This window comes from Bufo bufo, chromosome 4 (assembly GCF_905171765.1).
Source record: "Bufo bufo chromosome 4, aBufBuf1.1, whole genome shotgun sequence".
Classification (NCBI taxonomy): domain Eukaryota; kingdom Metazoa; phylum Chordata; class Amphibia; order Anura; family Bufonidae; genus Bufo; species Bufo bufo.
The window spans coordinates 270,820,286-270,838,088 of record NC_053392.1 but is presented as its reverse complement, the minus strand read 5'-3'; the positions used below and the strand labels follow the sequence as shown (position 1 = coordinate 270,838,088).

Below are 17,803 nucleotides of genomic sequence, written 5' to 3'. Positions count from 1 at the left end.
CTCTCTTAAAAGCTGTCAATTGTATCTGGAAAAACAAAAACAAGCACGCTTCTTGAATCCTGGACAACCGCTTTATAAGCAAGCATCATCGCGACCACGAAGGGACTCGAACCCTCAATCTTCTGATCCGAAGTCAGACGCCTTATCCATTAGGCCACGCGGTCAAAAGGCAGAATCCATGGCTAAAAATGAAAAGATCCCAGAAATCAACCGATTTACATTGAACTAAAGTCAAAGGAGAAAATTATTTCAATGAATCAGTCAAATATTACCAATTATACACATTCTCTATTGTTTAATCACAGAACAATGTTTCTTAAATGAAATTTAAAATTTTTCGAAAATGTGACGTTGTAGATTTGCTTTCCGAATTTTTTTTAAACGCTCTTGAAGAGATGCTGAGTTTGTCAGGATGGCCGAGTGGTCTAAGGCGCCAGACTCAAGAGTTAATCTCTTCCGTGTATGGCGTGTTCTGGTCTCTAAATGGAGGCGTGGGTTCAAATCCCACTTCTGACAGTGTGCTTCTTTTTTTCCTTTCTCCTTAGATGGGTGTCCTGCTTGGCAAAATGAGATTTGGGTTTAAAACACACCCTTGACGGCAAGTTTTTGGCTTTAGCTACCTAAATAATATAACAAATTGGCGTTTCATGGTTAAAAATTTCTGTCAACCTTAAAAGAAGGCAAGAACATTAAAGCCACGCACTGTGAAAACTACCAAACAGCTCAAACCCTCAATCGTCTGACCCGAAGGTTTTTGCCAAATACATTAGACCACGAGGTCTAGAAATGTACAATTAGGAGTAAAATTTAGGAACCCTAGCAAAACAGTCCCTTGATTTCAATTCATCACAGATCACTAAATATACACATTCTCCCTCTTCTTACAATGACAATGTTTCTTAAGTAAAATCTAAACATTTTGAATAGGGATTTTGTAGATTTTCTTTCCCAAAAATGTCAAACCCTCAGGCAACATCTTAACGCTTTGTCAGGGTGGACAAGTACACTGAGGTCCCAGGCTCAAAAATTTAAATTCATCCAAGATCTATGGCGTTCTGGTCTCCAAATGAAGGTGTTGATTCAAATCCCCTTTCTGACAAAGTGCTTTCTCTCTTAGAAGCTGTAAATTGTATCTGGAAAAACAAAAACAAGCACGCTTCTCGAATCCTGGACAACCGCTTTATAAGCAAGCATCATCGCAACCACGAAGGGACTCGAACCCTCAATCTTCTGATCCGAAGTCAGACGCCTTATCCATTAGGCCACGCGGTCAAAAGGAAGAATCCATGGCTAAAAATGAAAAGATCCCAGAAATCAACCGATTTACATTGAACTAAAGTCAAAGGAGAAAATTATTTCAATGAATCAGTCAAATATTACCAATTATACACATTCTCTATTGTTTAATCACAGAACAATGTTTCTTAAATGAAATTTCAAATTTTTCGAAAATGTGACGTAGATTTGCTTCCCGATTTTTTTTTAAACGCTCTTAAAGGTGCTGCTGAGTTTGTCAGGATGGCCGAGTGGTCTAAGGCGCCAGACTCAAGAGTTAATCTCTTCCGTGTATGGGGTGTTCAGGTCTCCAAATGGAGGCGTGGGTTCAAATCCCACTTCTGACAGTGGGCTTCTTCTTTTCCTTTCTCCTTAGATGGGTGTCCTGCTTGGCAAAATGAGATTTGGGTTTAAAACACACCCTTGATGGCAAGTTTTGGCTTTAGCTACCTAAATAATATAACAAATTGGCGTTTCATGGTTAAAAATTTCTGTCAACATTAAAAGAAGGCAAGAACATTAAAGCCACGCACTGTGAAAACTACCAAACAGCTCAAACCCTCAATCGTCTGACCCGAAGGTTTTTGCCAAATACATTAGACCACGAGGTCTAGAAATGTACAATTAGGAGTAAAATTTAGGAACCCTAGCAAAACAGTCCCTTGATTTCACTTCATCACAGATCACTAAATATACACATTCTCCATCTTCTTACAATAACAATGTTTCTTAAGTAAAATCTAAACATTTTGAATAGGGATTTTGTAGATTTTCTTTCCCAAAAATGTCAAACCCTCAGGCAACATCTTAACGCTTTGTCAGGGTGGACAAGTACACTGAGGTCCCAAGCTCAAAAATTTTAATTCATCCAATATCTGTGGCATTCTGGTCTCCAAATGAAGGTGTTGATTTAAATCCCCTTTCTGACAAAGTGCTTTCTCTCTTAAAAGCTGTCAATTGTATCTGGAAAAACAAAAACAAGCACGCTTCTTGAATCCTGGACAACCGCTTTATAAGCAAGCATCATCGCGACCACGAAGGGACTCGAACCCTCAATCTTCTGATCCGAAGTCAGACGCCTTATCCATTAGGCCACGCGGTCAAAAGGCAGAATCCATGGCTAAAAATGAAAAGATCCCAGAAATCAACCGATTTACATTGAACTAAAGTCAAAGGAGAAAATTATTTCAATGAATCAGTCAAATATTACCAATTATACACATTCTCTATTGTTTAATCACAGAACAATGTTTCTTAAATGAAATTTAAAATTTTTCGAAAATGTGACGTTGTAGATTTGCTTTCCGAATTTTTTTTAAACGCTCTTGAAGGTGATGCTGAGTTTGTCAGGATGGCCGAGTGGTCTAAGGCGCCAGACTCAAGAGTTAATCTCTTCCGTGTATGGGGTGTTCTGGTCTCCAAATGGAGGCGTGGGTTCAAATCCCACTTCTGACAGTGTGCTTCTTTTTTTCCTTTCTCCTTAGATGGGTGTCCTGCTTGGCAAAATGAGATTTGGGTTTAAAACACACCCTTGACGGCAAGTTTTTGGCTTTAGCTACCTAAATAATATAACAAATTGGCGTTTCATGGTTAAAAAATTCTGTCAACCTTAAAAGAAGGCAAGAACATTAAAGCCACGCACTGTGAAAACTACCAAACAGCTCAAACCCTCAATCGTCTGACCCGAAGGTTTTTGCCAAATACATTAGACCACGAGGTCTAGAAATGTACAATTAGGAGTAAAATTTAGGAACCCTAGCAAAACAGTCCCTTGATTTCAATTCATCACAGATCACTAAATATACACATTCTCCCTCTTCTTACAATGACAATGTTTCTTAAGTAAAATCTAAACATTTTGAATAGGGATTTTGTAGATTTTCTTTCCCAAAAATGTCAAACCCTCAGGCAACATCTTAACGCTTTGTCAGGGTGGACAAGTACACTGAGGTCCCAGGCTCAAAAATTTAAATTCATCCAAGATCTGTGGCGTTCTGGTCTCCAAATGAAGGTGTTGATTCAAATCCCCTTTCTGACAAAGTGCTTTCTCTCTTAGAAGCTGTCAATTGTATCTGGAAAAACAAAAACAAGCACGCTTCTCGAATCCTGGACAACCGCTTTATAAGCAAGCATCATCGCAACCACGAAGGGACTCGAACCCTCAATCTTCTGATCCGAAGTCAGACGCCTTATCCATTAGGCCACGCGGTCAAAAGGAAGAATCCATGGCTAAAAATGAAAAGATCCCAGAAATCAACCGATTTACATTGAACTAAAGTCAAAGGAGAAAATTATTTCAATGAATCAGTCAAATATTACCAATTATACACATTCTCTATTGTTTAATCACAGAACAATGTTTCTTAAATGAAATTTAAAATTTTTCGAAAATGTGACGTTGTAGATTTGCTTTCCGAATTTTTTTTAAACGCTCTTGAAGGTGATGCTGAGTTTGTCAGGATGGCCGAGTGGTCTAAGGCGCCAGACTCAAGAGTTAATCTCTTCCGAGTATGGGGTGTTCTGGTCTCCAAATGGAGGCGTGGGTTCAAATCCCACTTCTGACAGTGTGCTTCTTTTTTTCCTTTCTCCTTAGATGGGTGTCCTGCTTGGCAAAATGAGATTTGGGTTTAAAACACACCCTTGACGGCAAGTTTTTGGCTTTAGCTACCTAAATAATATAACAAATTGGCGTTTCATGGTTAAAAAATTCTGTCAACCTTAAAAGAAGGCAAGAACATTAAAGCCACGCACTGTGAAAACTACCAAACAGCTCAAACCCTCAATCGTCTGACCCGAAGGTTTTTGCCAAATACATTAGACCACGAGGTCTAGAAATGTACAATTAGGAGTAAAATTTAGGAACCCTAGCAAAACAGTCCCTTGATTTCAATTCATCACAGATCACTAAATATACACATTCTCCATCTTCTTACAATAACAATGTTTCTTAAGTAAAATCGAAACATTTTGAATAGGGATTTTGTAGATTTTCTTTCCCAAAAATGTCAAACCCTCAGGCAACATCTTAACGCTTTGTCAGGGTGGACAAGTACACTGAGGTCCCAGGCTCAAAAATTTTAATTCATCCAATATCTGTGGCATTCTGGTCTCCAAATAAAGGTGTTGATTCAAATCCCCTTTCTGACAAAGTGCTTTCTCTCTTAGAAGCTGTCAATTGTATCTGGAAAAACAAAAACAAGCATGCTTCTCTAATCCTGGACAACCGCTTTATAAGCAAGCATCATCGCGACCACGAAGGGACTCGAACCCTCAATCTTCTGATCCGAAGTCAGACGCCTTATCCATTAGGCCACGCGGTCAAAAGGCAGAATCCATGGCTAAAAATGAAAAGATCCCAGAAATCAACCGATTTACATTGAACTAAAGTCAAAGGAGAAAATTATTTCAATGAATCAGTCAAATATTACCAATTATACACATTCTCTATTGTTTAATCACAGAACAATGTTTCTTAAATGAAATTTAAAATTTTTCGAAAATGTGACGTTGTAGATTTGCTTCCCGAATTTTTTTTAAACACTCTTGAAGGTGCTGGTGAGTTTGTCAGGATGGCCGAGTGGTCTAAGGCGCCAGACTCAAGAGTTAATCTCTTCCGTGTATGGGGTGTTCTGGTCTCCAAATGGAGGCGTGGGTTCAAATCCCACTTCTGACAGTGGGCTTCTTTTTTTCCTTTCTCCTTAGATGGGTTTCCTGCTTGGCAAAATGAGATTTGGGTTTAAAACACACCCTTGATGGCAAGTTTTTGGCTTTAGCTACCTAAATAATATAACAAATTGGCGTTTCATGGTTAAAAATTTCTGTCAACCTTAAAAGAAGGCAAGAACATTAAAGCCACGCACTGTGAAAACTACCAAACAGCTCAAACCCTCAATCGTCTGACCTGAAGGTTTTTGCCAAATACATTAGACCACGAGGTCTAGAAATGTACAATTAGGAGTAAAATTTAGGAACCCTAGCAAAACAGTCCCTTGATTTCAATTCATCACAGATCACTAAATATACACATTCTCCATCTTCTTACAATAACAATGTTTCTTAAGTAAAATCTAAACATTTTGAATAGGGATTTTGTAGATTTTCTTTCCCAAAAATGTCAAACCCTCAGGCAACATCTTAACGCTTTGTCAGGGTGGACAAGTACACTGAGATCCCAGGATCAAAAATTTAAATTCATCCAATATCTGTGGCATTCTGGTCTCCAAATGAAGGTGTTGATTCAAATCCCCTTTCTGACAAAGTGCTTTCTCTCTTAGAAGCTGTCAATTGTATCTGGAAAAACAAAAACAAGCATGCTTCTTGAATCCTGGACAACCGCTTTATAAGCAAGCATCATCGCGACCACGAAGGGACTCGAACCCTCAATCTTCTGATCCGAAGTCAGACGCCTTATCCATTAGGCCACGCGGTCAAAAGTAAGAATCCATGGCTAAAAATGAAAAGATCCCAGAAATCAACGGATTTACATTGAACTAAAGTCAAAGGAGAAAATTATTTCAATGAATCAGTCAAATATTACCAATTATACACATTCTCTATTGTTTAATCACAGAACAATGTTTCTTAAATGAATGTGAAAAGACAGGTGTGGGGGGGCACACTACAAAAGGGAACACCAAACAACAAATTAATAGTACACTTTATTCCACTGAATTGTGGTAAAATCCTAAAAACATACCCCTAAAATACAAATAAAATATAGACCATATACAAATCTATAAAAATGCACACAAGGGAATGACACAGTTAAATACCCAAATAGCAGCTAATAAACTTGAGCGGCACACCAATATTGTCCACAGTCGCAAAATGTCCCGTAGGTATCCAAATCTAGTGGATTAGTGTAACACAGTTCTTACTGGGTTACCCCCAATTCAAGCCTGTGGGGCCCAATAGTTTGCTGGGTATGGCCTATGATAAACGGCTCACTACCGCTGCCACAATACCTGCACGTGCTGTCTCTGCTCAGACTCAGCTCGGTCTTACCGGTCTTCACTGCTAATCCTGCAGCGGTGGTATGGAAGGCCGCACACCCGTAGCGTCCCACGAGGTGTGCTTCCGCCTGCACGTATCGTCCCACGTGACCGGGTATCCAAGGAGACCGGATGCTTTGCTACTGTGACGTCAGTATTGTGCGACAGCTTTCACAGCGGCGCTGTTCAGTTCACTTTATCTTCTTTTCTTTGCCGGCTTTGTTTTCTTTGGTATGCGGTGGATCAACGCTCACTCTAACTACCGCCAGACGCGTTTCGGGGTCCCTCGCCCCTTCCTCAGTGGCCAGTTCTGGTCTCCAAATGGAGGCGTGGGTTCAAATCCCACTTCTGACAGTGGGCTTCTTTTTTTCCTTTCTCCTTAGATGAGTGTCCTGCTTAGCAAAATGAGATTTGGGTTTAAAACACACCCTTGACGGCAAGTTTTTGGCTTTAGCTACCTAAATAATATAACAAATTGGCGTTTCATGGTTAAAAATTTCTGTCAACATTAAAAGAAGGCAAGAACATTAAAGCCACGCACTGTGAAAACTACCAAACAGCTCAAACCCTCAATCGTCTGACCCGAAGGTTTTTGCCAAATACATTAGACCACGAGGTCTAGAAATGTACAATTAGGAGTAAAATTTAGGAACCCTTGACGGCAAGTTTTTGGCTTTCGCTACCTAAATAATATAACAAATTGGCGTTTCATGGTTAAAAATTTCTGCCAACATTAACCACCTCCGGACCGCCTAACGCAGGATTGCGTTCCGGAGGTGGCAGCGCTGCGCAGAGTCACGCATATACGCGTCATCTCGCGAGACGCGAGATTTTGCTCAAAGCCGGCCCGCGCATGCGCATAGCGGGCCGGCAAAATCAAAAGAAGTATTTCGTCACCAGCCTGCCAGCAACGATCATTGGCTGGCAGGCTGGCAATTTTCAAAAAATCCAATCCAAAGTCATATAACAGATCATATTAGTAAATATGATCTGTTATATGGCTTGTCTGCTCCTGTGCTGGTCCTTTTCGTCGGTTGAATCCAGCACAGGAGCAGACTGAACTGTGAGTACACCAACACTACACCTTAGCCCCAGATCACCCACCTGCACCCCAATTAACCCTTTGATCACCCCTTTGATCGCCCCTGTCAATCACTAGTCAAAGGAAAAAAAGTGATCAGTGTAAACTGTCACTTTTTTTTTTTTCACTGGTATTGGCTGTTAGGTTTTAGGGATAGTTTAGGCCCCTTGGTTAGGTAGTTAGCGTCAGTTAGCGCCCACCCCACCGCACCGCAGTCACTTTTATTCGCTGTTTAGCGTATCGCTAATCAGCATTTGTACTTTTATAGTATCTGTAAGTGATCAAAACTGATCACGGTCAGATCTATAATAGTATTAGTGTCACCTTAGCTCGCCCTCTACCCAAAACGCAGTGTTTGCCCGATCAGGCCTGATCGGTCGCCCACACGTGCGTTCACCCACGCCCGCCCCACCGCAGTGACAAAAAATATATATTTTTTGATCACTGCACATTCATTTTACACGCACTGCGGCGATAAAAAAATCAGTTTTGATATTTTTTATCAACCGCAGCAGCCTCCGGTACTTCGCTAGCCTCCCCTTTGTAAGACAGGTTTGCTTTTTTTCTTGGGTAGTCTCAGGGAATACCCCTAAATTTAGTAGTCCAAAATGTCAAACAGGGGGTATTCTTCTGAAGAGGCCTACAGGATTCTGACCCAGTCGGATGAGGAGTGGGAACCCTCATCTGACGAATCTAGCGGGTCAGAATATGAACCTGTGGAAAGCAGTGGCTCTCTGACCCAAAGTTCGGACGAGGAGGTGGAGGTCCCTGGCAGCACCAGGCGTACCCGGCCCCATGTCGCTAGACCACAGGTTACGCAGGATCCGCTTCAAGAGCAGCAGAGTGGGGCTGTCGCTGCCGGATCACGTGGTGAGGCATACACCAGCAGCGCAGCCCTTCCTGGACCTAGTACCAGCACTGCCGTACAACCTGGTGAAGTAGCGAGCACCAGAAGGGCAGTTGAAGCTGGTACGGTGGCACGTGCACTAGTTACCCCGTCGCAGCCACCGCACAGACAGGCCCGTAGAGCCCCTAGAGTCCCTGAGGTGCTGGCAAATCCTGATTGGCAGTCACCAACTTCAGCCGCACCAGTAGTTTCCCCTTTCACCGCCCAGTCTGGAGTTCGGGTTGAGACGGCTCAAATCGGTTCGGCCCTGGGATTTTTTGAGCTGTTCTTGACTGCGGAGCTCTTGGACTTAGTTGTGGCAGAGACCAACCAGTATGCCACACAATTTATAACCGCAAACCCGGGAAGCTATTATGCCCAGCCTTTCCGGTGGAAACCAGTCCAAGTTTCCGAACTTAAAATTTTTTTGGGCCTTCTCCTCAACATGGGCCTGACAAAAAAGCATGAATTGCGGTCATATTGGTCAACGCACCCAATTCATCACATGCCCATGTTCTCTGCTGCTATGTCCAGGACACGATTTGAGACCATCCTCCGTTTTCTGCATTTTAGCGACAACACCACCTCCCGTCCCAGAGGCCACCCTGCTTTTGACCGGCTCCACAAAATTCGGCCCCTCATAGACCATTTCAACCTGAAATTTGCAGATTTGTATACCCCTGAGCAAAACATCTGCGTAGACGAGTCCCTAATACATTTTACCGGGCGCCTTAGCTTCAAACAATACATCCCAAGCAAGCGTGCCCGGTATGGGGTCAAATTGTATAAGCTCTGTGAAAGGGCCACAGGCTATACCCACAAATTTCGGATCTATGAGGGAAAAGATCAGACCCTGGAGCCGGTCGGTTGCCCTGACTACCTGGGGAGCAGTGGGAAGACAGTCTGGGACTTGGTGTCACCCTTATTCGGCAAGGGGTACCATCTTTATGTGGACAATTTCTACACAAGTGTGGCCCTCTTTATGCATTTGTTTCTAGAACGGATTTGCTCCTGTGGCACCGCGCGAACTAGTCGCGTGGGCTTCCCCCAACGGCTTGTAACCACCCGTCTTGCAAGGGGGCAGAGGGCTGCCTTGTGTAACGAAGAACTGCTCGCGGTGAAATGGAGAGACAAGCGTGACGTTTACATGCTCTCCTCCATTCACGCAGACACGACAATCCAAATTGAGCGAGCAACCCGTGTCATTGAAAAGCCCCTCTGTGTCCACGACTATAATGCGCTCATGGGAGGGGTGGACTTCAATGACCAGATGTTGTCTCCGTATTTAGTTTCCCGCAGAACCAGACGCTGGTATAAGAAGGTGTCTGTATATTTGATTCAATTGGCGCTGTACAATAGTTTTGTTCTCTACAGTAAGGCTGGGAGAACAGGATCCTTCCTCAAATTCCAGGAAGAGATCATCGAGAACCTCCTTTACCCAGGAGGTTCCGTGGCCCCATCCACCAGTGTAGTTAGCCGTCTACACGAGCGACATTTCCCCAGTGTCGTTCCTGGTACCTCAACCCAACCGTCACCCCGAAAAAGATGTCGTGTCTGTAGCAGGAGTGGAATAAGGCGTGACACCCGCTATTTCTGTCCTGACTGTGCTGACCACCCTGCCCTATGCTATGGAGAGTGTTTCCGGAAGTACTACAACTTTTTGTACTTCCCCTTTAAGAGCAGGGATATGGTGTGTTAACCAACATATGCTACTACTAATGTCCTTTTGGACTGAATATCACCAATTTTCACGCACCTACCTACTTAACTAAGACTTAACTTTTAATTCATATTGTTTAATATTACTGGTGTAAATGACTAATTTAATTTAAAACTTTCAGTGATCACTGGCCTTTATATATCACATAGACCACCTTGTCAGGGCTGTCACCTGACTGGGTTAGTAAGGTTGATGCACACTTGTGCCACCAGGCTGCGCGCTGCCTGTGTATTAGATATGCACTGTGCGATTCATTTCCCTTATACTAATAAGCCTCAGTGATTTACTGCCATAAAATCAGAGCTTCACGCTGCCCCCCGACATGTTTCGCCGTTACACGGCGTCTTCAGGGGTTAGGGCAGAATGTGAGCGTGTCCTCCTCGCGGCCGGCTTATAATACCTCTGTTGGTGACGTCATTACTTGGGGCGTCACTAAGGGGGCGTGGTGGGGATCTCTACTAGGATGCTGATTGGATGCGTTACAGGGCTCGGCCTGCTATCGTCATGGCCGCCGCCCACCAGCATCATCTTCCTCCTATCTTCTTCATTCTAGTTGGTCCGCGTCATCGGGTAACGCCTACTTACGTCATGGTTCCGCCCACCCGACGTCAACTACCTCCTATTTTCCTCCTTCTGATTGGTCCTCGTCATCGGATGTCTCTGCGCGTGTCCGGTAGGTTTAGGTGTTCGCCGATGCCTGTGCTGGTGCGCATGCCCTCCGACTTAGTTATCGGCCTCTTCCCATTCAGGATCTTACACTTAGCTACGGCGCATGCCCACAGACTTAGGCTCCGGCTCTGGCAATATCATTATTCATATCGTACTTGCTACTCAGCTTTCTTCAGGTGATATTTGCCCATATCCTGCGTCAATGTTGCCCGGCTCAGATATTATCTATTCTTCTGTAAATATAACCTAAATCGCTTTCCACCATAGGTTTACTCCCTATTGATGACTGCCCCCAAGTAAATGCTGCTAGAGTGGTTCCTTATTCAGCCTAATATGTATTCTCACTACCTTCTCCATAAGTCATCATATTTATTTTTACATATGCTAATATGCTTTTTACTATATCTTCTTCTATTTAGCTAGACTGGGGAAGAAAAAAAGGGGGGGGAGGGAGGAAGGGGAGGGGAGAGGGTTGAAGGGGAAAGAAGGGGGAACAAATCTAGGGAAATCAACAGGGGTGGAGAAAGTAGAATGGATACACCACCTACCCTAGTCCTTTTCTCTATAGCTGGCAGAGTAAACGTCCAGGGGTATAGGTATACCCCAAGGACAGGGACCACCTAAATCGCCTTGTTAGGTATCCTGTATATACATCCGCTTATACGTCCCAGTCTGCCTTTGATCCTGTTGGTTTCATTCCTTTTTTCTCTCTCTTTCTTCTTATTCATTTATTTTTATCATTTCAGTGGTGTCTCCCACTTTTATCCCCGTATGTCTAGCCTTAGTACATATATAGTTTCCATTACGTATTTCTTGTACTGTAGACTCATGAGGTTTTCTTGAGGTAGCCATTTAAAAGAGGTTAGAGAGATTTTCCAAAATGGCCATTTTCTCCAATAGAGGTTTCATTGTTTTATTTTCCTTTTATCTTTTTTAATAGATCTTCCCGTAGAGGAGGTAGCTCTATTTTTTGTATATAAGATTATGTCTTTTACTATTTTAGTTATTAACAATACTATTTTGTTTTTATTCTCTTTTTTCCTAGATGGGGATAATGATACCTACAGGAAGGACGAGTACGTGAACCCCTCATTTAGACCTCTCGGGGCTAGACTATTTAATAGATAAATCCATTTGGTTTCTTCTTGTTGGAGTTTTTTATCTATATCTCCTTTCCGTGGTCCTGATTTAACTTTCATCAGTCCCCAGAATTTAAAATCGGTGTCATGGTCCTTATGTTTTTCTCTCATATGTCTGGCCAGGCTGGTGTCCTCTCCTGTATTAATACTACTCAGATGTTTTGATATCCTTCTTTTCAACTCCTGGATAGTCTTCCCTACATATAGCTTAGGGCATTCGCAGCTAATGACATATACGACCCCCTTTGTCTTACAATTGATGTAATCTCTGACTTCATAATTTTTCCCATCCACTGGATTTGTGAAGGTTTTGGTAATTTTCATCCGACTACAAAAGGTGCAGTCTCCACAGGGGTATGATCCATTGTGAGACAGCCATGTAGTTTTTTTAACTGTTTGATGGGATTGGTAATGGCTGTGAACCAGCTTTTCTTTTAAGTTTTGTCCTCTTCTGAATGTTATAGCTGGATATTTTGGTATTACTTGTTGTAGATCTACATCGGCCTGCAGGATATGCCAATGTTGTTTCAAGATTTTTTGTATCGTACTGTGTTCTGTATCGTACATTCCTATACACCGTATAATCCTCTCTCCCTCTTTTGTTTTTTTGTTTATCAACAGGTCCAATCTTTCTGTCCTTCTGGCTTTGTTATACGCTCGATGCAGGCATTTTTTGGAGTATCCCCTCTCATAGAATCGTAAGTATAGTATCCTGCATTCTTTTTGGAATGCTTCCTCGGTGGAACAGTTCCGCCTGGCTCTGAGATACTGTCCCACCGGGATTCCTCTCTTGAGAGAGTTAGGATGGAAGCTTTGCCAGTGTAGCAGGTTATTTGTCGATGTTGCTTTCCGATGTATTTCGGTTTGGATTCTGCCGTCAGGTTGCAGGTTTATTTTCAAATCCAAGAAGTTGAGGGTATTTTTATGTATATCGGCTGTGAATTTCATACCAATCTGATTATCATTCAGTTGGCTTACGAAATCATAAAATTGTGCTTCAGTGTCATCCCAGAAAATCAAAATATCGTCGATATAACGACCCCAAAATAATATGTGTTGCGTGTATCTTTCCATAGTGTCCCTAAAAACTATACGATCTTCCCACCACCCTAAAAATAAATTAGCAAAACTTGGTGCACAAATCGTGCCCATAGCGGTGCCGGTGACCTGTAGATAATATTTACCATTAAACATAAAGTAATTGTGCTCCAACAAAAACTTTAATAGTGAAATAACAAAACTATTGTGCTCATAGTACTGTGTCCCTTTTGTATTCAAATAATATTGTGTTGCTTGTATGCCAAGTTGGTGTTTAATGCTGGTATAAAGTGCCTCAACATCAAGACTCGCTATAAGTGTATGTGAATTTACCTGGATTTCCTGCAACCTGACGACAGCATCCTTAGTGTCTCTAAGATATGACGGTAGTGTTTTAACAAATGGAGAAACAACCTGCTCCACATACTCACTAATGCCTTCACATAAGCTTTGGTTACCTGAGACGATAGGTCTCCCTGGGATTGGTTCTCTTTGTTTGTGGATTTTCGGAATAGCATAGAAGGTTGCTATGGTGGGTCGTGGTCTGTACATTATTTTATACTCTTCCTTAGTAATTAGGTTAGGGTCCTTCACAGCCGATATACATAAAAATACCCTCAACTTCTTGGATTTGAAAATAAACCTGCAACCTGACGGCAGAATCCAAACCGAAATACATCGGAAAGCAACATCGACAAATAACCTGCTACACTGGCAAAGCTTCCATCCTAACTCTCTCAAGAGAGGAATCCCGGTGGGACAGTATCTCAGAGCCAGGCGGAACTGTTCCACCGAGGAAGCATTCCAAAAAGAATGCAGGATACTATACTTACGATTCTATGAGAGGGGATACTCCAAAAAATGCCTGCATCGAGCGTATAACAAAGCCAGAAGGACAGAAAGATTGGACCTGTTGATAAACAAAAAAACAAAAGAGGGAGAGAGGATTATACGGTGTATAGGAATGTACGATACAGAACACAGTACGATACAAAAAATCTTGAAACAACATTGGCATATCCTGCAGGCCGATGTAGATCTACAACAAGTAATACCAAAATATCCAGCTATAACATTCAGAAGAGGACAAAACTTAAAAGAAAAGCTGGTTCACAGCCATTACCAATCCATCAAACAGTTAAAAAAACTACATGGCTGTCTCACAATGGATCATACCCCTGTGGAGACTGCACCTTTTGTAGTCGGATGAAAATTACCAAAACCTTCACAAATCCAGTGGATGGGAAAAATTATGAAGTCAGAGATTACATCAATTGTAAGACAAAGGGGGTCGTATATGTCATTAGCTGCGAATGCCCTAAGCTATATGTAGGGAAGACTATCCAGGAGTTGAAAAGAAGGATATCAAAACATCTGAGTAGTATTAATACAGGAGAGGACACCAGCCTGGCCAGACATATGAGAGAAAAACATAAGGACCATGACACCGATTTTAAATTCTGGGGACTGATGAAAGTTAAATCAGGACCACGGAAAGGAGATATAGATAAAAAACTCCAACAAGAAGAAACCAAATGGATTTATCTATTAAATAGTCTAGCCCCGAGAGGTCTAAATGAGGGGTTCACGTACTCGTCCTTCCTGTAGGTATCATTATCCCCATCTAGGAAAAAAGAGAATAAAAACAAAATAGTATTGTTAATAACTAAAATAGTAAAAGACATAATCTTATATACAAAAAATAGAGCTACCTCCTCTACGGGAAGATCTATTAAAAAAGATAAAAGGAAAATAAAACAATGAAACCTCTATTGGAGAAAATGGCCATTTTGGAAAATCTCTCTAACCTCTTTTAAATGGCTACCTCAAGAAAACCTCATGAGTCTACGGTACAAGAAATACGTAATGGAAACTATATATGTACTAAGGCTAGACATACGGGGATAAAAGTGGGAGACACCACTGAAATGATAAAAATAAATGAATAAGAAGAAAGAGAGAGAAAAAAGGAATGAAACCAACAGGATCAAAGGCAGACTGGGACGTATAAGCGGATGTATATACAGGATACCTAACAAGGCGATTTAGGTGGTCCCTGTCCTTGGGGTATACCTATACCCCTGGACGTTTACTCTGCCAGCTATAGAGAAAAGGACTAGGGTAGGTGGTGTATCCATTCTACTTTCTCCACCCCTGTTGATTTCCCTAGATTTGTTCCCCCTTCTTTCCCCTTCAACCTTCTCCCCTCCCCTTCCTCCCTTCCCCCCCCCCCCTTTTTTTCTTCCCCAGTCTAGCTAAATAGAAGAAGATATAGTAAAAAGCATATTAGCATATGTAAAAATAAATATGATGACTTATGGAGAAGGTAGTGAGAATACATATTAGGCTGAATAAGGAACCACTCTAGCAGCATTTACTTGGGGGCAGTCATCAATAGGGAGTAAACCTATGGTGGAAAGCGATTTAGGTTATATTTACAGAAGAATAGATAATATCTGAGCCGGGCAACATTGACGCAGGATATGGGCAAATATCACCTGAAGAAAGCTGAGTAGCAAGTACGATATGAATAATGATATTGCCAGAGCCGGAGCCTAAGTCTGTGGGCATGCGCCGTAGCTAAGTGTAAGATCCTGAATGGGAAGAGGCCGATAACTAAGTCGGAGGGCATGCGCACCAGCACAGGCATCGGCGAACACCTAAACCTACCGGACACGCGCAGAGACATCCGATGACGAGGACCAATCAGAAGGAGGAAAATAGGAGGTAGTTGACGTCGGGTGGGCGGAACCATGACGTAAGTAGGCGTTACCCGATGACGCGGACCAACTAGAATGAAGAAGATAGGAGGAAGATGATGCTGGTGGGCGGCGGCCATGACGATAGCAGGCCGAGCCCTGTAACGCATCCAATCAGCATCCTAGTAGAGATCCCCACCACGCCCCATTAGTGACGCCCCAAGTAATGACGTCACCAACAGAGGTATTATAAGCCGGCCGCGAGGAGGACACGCTCACATTCTGCCCTAACCCCTGAAGACGCCGTGTAACGGCGAAACATGTCGGGGGGCAGCGTGAAGCTCTGATTTTATGGCAGTAAATCACTGAGGCTTATTAGTATAAGGGAAATGAATCGCACAGTGCATATCTAATACACAGGCAGCGCGCAGCCTGGTGACACAAGTGTGCATCAACCTTACTAACCCAGTCAGGTGACAGCCCTGACAAGGTGGTCTATGTGATATATAAAGGCCAGTGATCACTGAAAGTTTTAAATTAAATTAGTCATTTACACCAGTAATATTAAACAATATGAATTAAAAGTTAAGTCTTAGTTAAGTAGGTAGGTGCAGGAAAATTGGTGATATTCAGTCCAAAAGGACATTAGTAGTAGCATATGTTGGTTAACACACCATATCCCTGCTCTTAAAGGGGAAGTACAAAAAGTTGTAGTTCAAAAAATAGGGTCAAAATCCCATTAATTTCCCAATACCTGGGGAGAGATAACCTACAGGAGGGACAATAGTACACCTCAATCGGTGAGGAGAAAATCAATGGCAGGCTTTCTCTCAAATCCGACAACAGCCCAAGCGTTTTTGGCAGAGGCAGGGAGTGTGTTCTCTACTGAAAGCTTACCAGTAGACTGTCTGGATGTTGCTCAGGCCTTTAAAGAAATTAACAAAACGTATAGACGATATATCCGAGGCGTCTGGGAAACAGCTAGCCTAGAAACGTACCTCCAACAAAAAATCGTATACAGAGGGATGAGAATTAATATCACTCCTAACACCCATCAGGAGGACAGTGAATTTATAAAAGGGTGGGAAATACTCCTTACAGAAAACTCATTGCGGATGCAAAGGTATCTGCTAGACTACGAACAAAAGTCTCTGGCAAAGATTACGACGCAATTACAAAAAGAGATTCAGGAGATCCAAACATTTAGAACTAAACCAGAATTTGTGGAGTACGAACAAAAGCTGCAAAAAAACGTAGAAAGCCTTCAGGGAGAGATCAAAGAACGCAAACATAGGAAATACAATCGAGATAAAAAAGATTTCGATACTGGTAACATCTATTTTAGGAAACAAGGGGGGCGATTCCCGTTTAGACAAAAGGAGAACTGGAGAGAGTACACAGACATATCTGAAACCTCCGAAATAGAGGGCAGTAACATTCAAACAATAGGAAATACTAAACGAAAATCTAAAAATAAATTACCTTACTCACAGAGGAAAAACTCCCAAAGGAACGCCACCCCTAATAGTAATCGAAATCCAACTGAAAATACAACATGGGCAATAAATCAAGACCCAGGGCAAAACGTGCAAGCACAGTACTCACAATTTCCACAATATCCGCAATCATCCTCCTTACCTGTATCCACAAATACTGTCCAACAACCTCAGAATGTAACACAGGGGGGGTTTTTAGGACTAGGAATGGGAATACAATTGCGCGACAGAGAGAAATGGGGCTACAATCAAAGAATGTGACAGTAAGAGCATCACAGACAACAGAGGGGAGTATAGACCCAAGTGCAGCACTAAATAGTAGAAGTAATAAAGGAGCAATGCAGATTATCAACAAAACCAAGATAAATCTAACAACAGAGCATATTAGTCTGATACAAAAAGGTCTCTCCTTCACCCCAGCACCACATTTCAACTGTTTCCTGTGGGTGAAGGACATTAATTTGTTCGCTAGGAAGCTAGCGCTGCATAAGGAATTTAATTCCAGTGAGCAAGCAGAAATTAGAGCACAAAAGCGCGAGAGGGAAGCAGTTGAAACGTTAGAGTTGCTGCAGAGAGAAGGAGAAGGTGAAATAATAGCCCCCAGTCCACCATTTAGCACCCTAACTCCCAAGTCCAGATTCACCCCCCCTTTTGGTAAATACGCTAACATCCAAACGTTTGTGGATGTTGTTACTAGGGACTTACAAAAAATCAGAGCCCCTAAAAGGAATAAGTATAGCAATTTAACTACAGAAGAGCAAACAGCTATGAAAGATCTAATGAATAATGACAACTTAGTCATAAAACCT

The 17,803-nt window shown here is 42.3% G+C and overlaps 11 non-coding genes across 11 annotated transcripts; 5 read left to right on the top strand and 6 right to left on the bottom strand.

Annotated features, from left to right (window-relative positions):
* Nucleotides 1–91: 91 nt before the first annotated feature.
* Nucleotides 92–164, bottom strand: TRNAR-UCG. The gene has a single exon. It is a non-coding gene; the product is annotated as a tRNA-Arg (tRNA).
* Nucleotides 165–406: 242 nt separating this feature from the next.
* Nucleotides 407–516, top strand: TRNAL-CAA. The gene is made up of 2 exons: nucleotides 407–444; nucleotides 471–516. It is a non-coding gene; the product is annotated as a tRNA-Leu (tRNA).
* Nucleotides 517–1,199: 683 nt separating this feature from the next.
* On the bottom strand, nucleotides 1,200–1,272 carry TRNAR-UCG. The gene has a single exon. It is a non-coding gene; the product is annotated as a tRNA-Arg (tRNA).
* Nucleotides 1,273–1,512: 240 nt separating this feature from the next.
* On the top strand, nucleotides 1,513–1,622 carry TRNAL-CAA. Its single transcript has 2 exons — nucleotides 1,513–1,550; nucleotides 1,577–1,622. It is a non-coding gene; the product is annotated as a tRNA-Leu (tRNA).
* A 682-nt stretch (nucleotides 1,623–2,304) lies between these two features.
* On the bottom strand, nucleotides 2,305–2,377 carry TRNAR-UCG. Its single transcript has one exon. It is a non-coding gene; the product is annotated as a tRNA-Arg (tRNA).
* A 243-nt stretch (nucleotides 2,378–2,620) lies between these two features.
* TRNAL-CAA lies at nucleotides 2,621–2,730 on the top strand. Its single transcript has 2 exons — nucleotides 2,621–2,658; nucleotides 2,685–2,730. It is a non-coding gene; the product is annotated as a tRNA-Leu (tRNA).
* Nucleotides 2,731–3,413: 683 nt separating this feature from the next.
* On the bottom strand, nucleotides 3,414–3,486 carry TRNAR-UCG. The gene has a single exon. It is a non-coding gene; the product is annotated as a tRNA-Arg (tRNA).
* Nucleotides 3,487–3,729: 243 nt separating this feature from the next.
* TRNAL-CAA lies at nucleotides 3,730–3,839 on the top strand. The gene is made up of 2 exons: nucleotides 3,730–3,767; nucleotides 3,794–3,839. It is a non-coding gene; the product is annotated as a tRNA-Leu (tRNA).
* Nucleotides 3,840–4,522: 683 nt separating this feature from the next.
* TRNAR-UCG lies at nucleotides 4,523–4,595 on the bottom strand. The gene has a single exon. It is a non-coding gene; the product is annotated as a tRNA-Arg (tRNA).
* A 243-nt stretch (nucleotides 4,596–4,838) lies between these two features.
* Nucleotides 4,839–4,948, top strand: TRNAL-CAA. The gene is made up of 2 exons: nucleotides 4,839–4,876; nucleotides 4,903–4,948. It is a non-coding gene; the product is annotated as a tRNA-Leu (tRNA).
* Nucleotides 4,949–5,631: 683 nt separating this feature from the next.
* On the bottom strand, nucleotides 5,632–5,704 carry TRNAR-UCG. Its single transcript has one exon. It is a non-coding gene; the product is annotated as a tRNA-Arg (tRNA).
* Nucleotides 5,705–17,803: the final 12,099 nt, after the last annotated feature.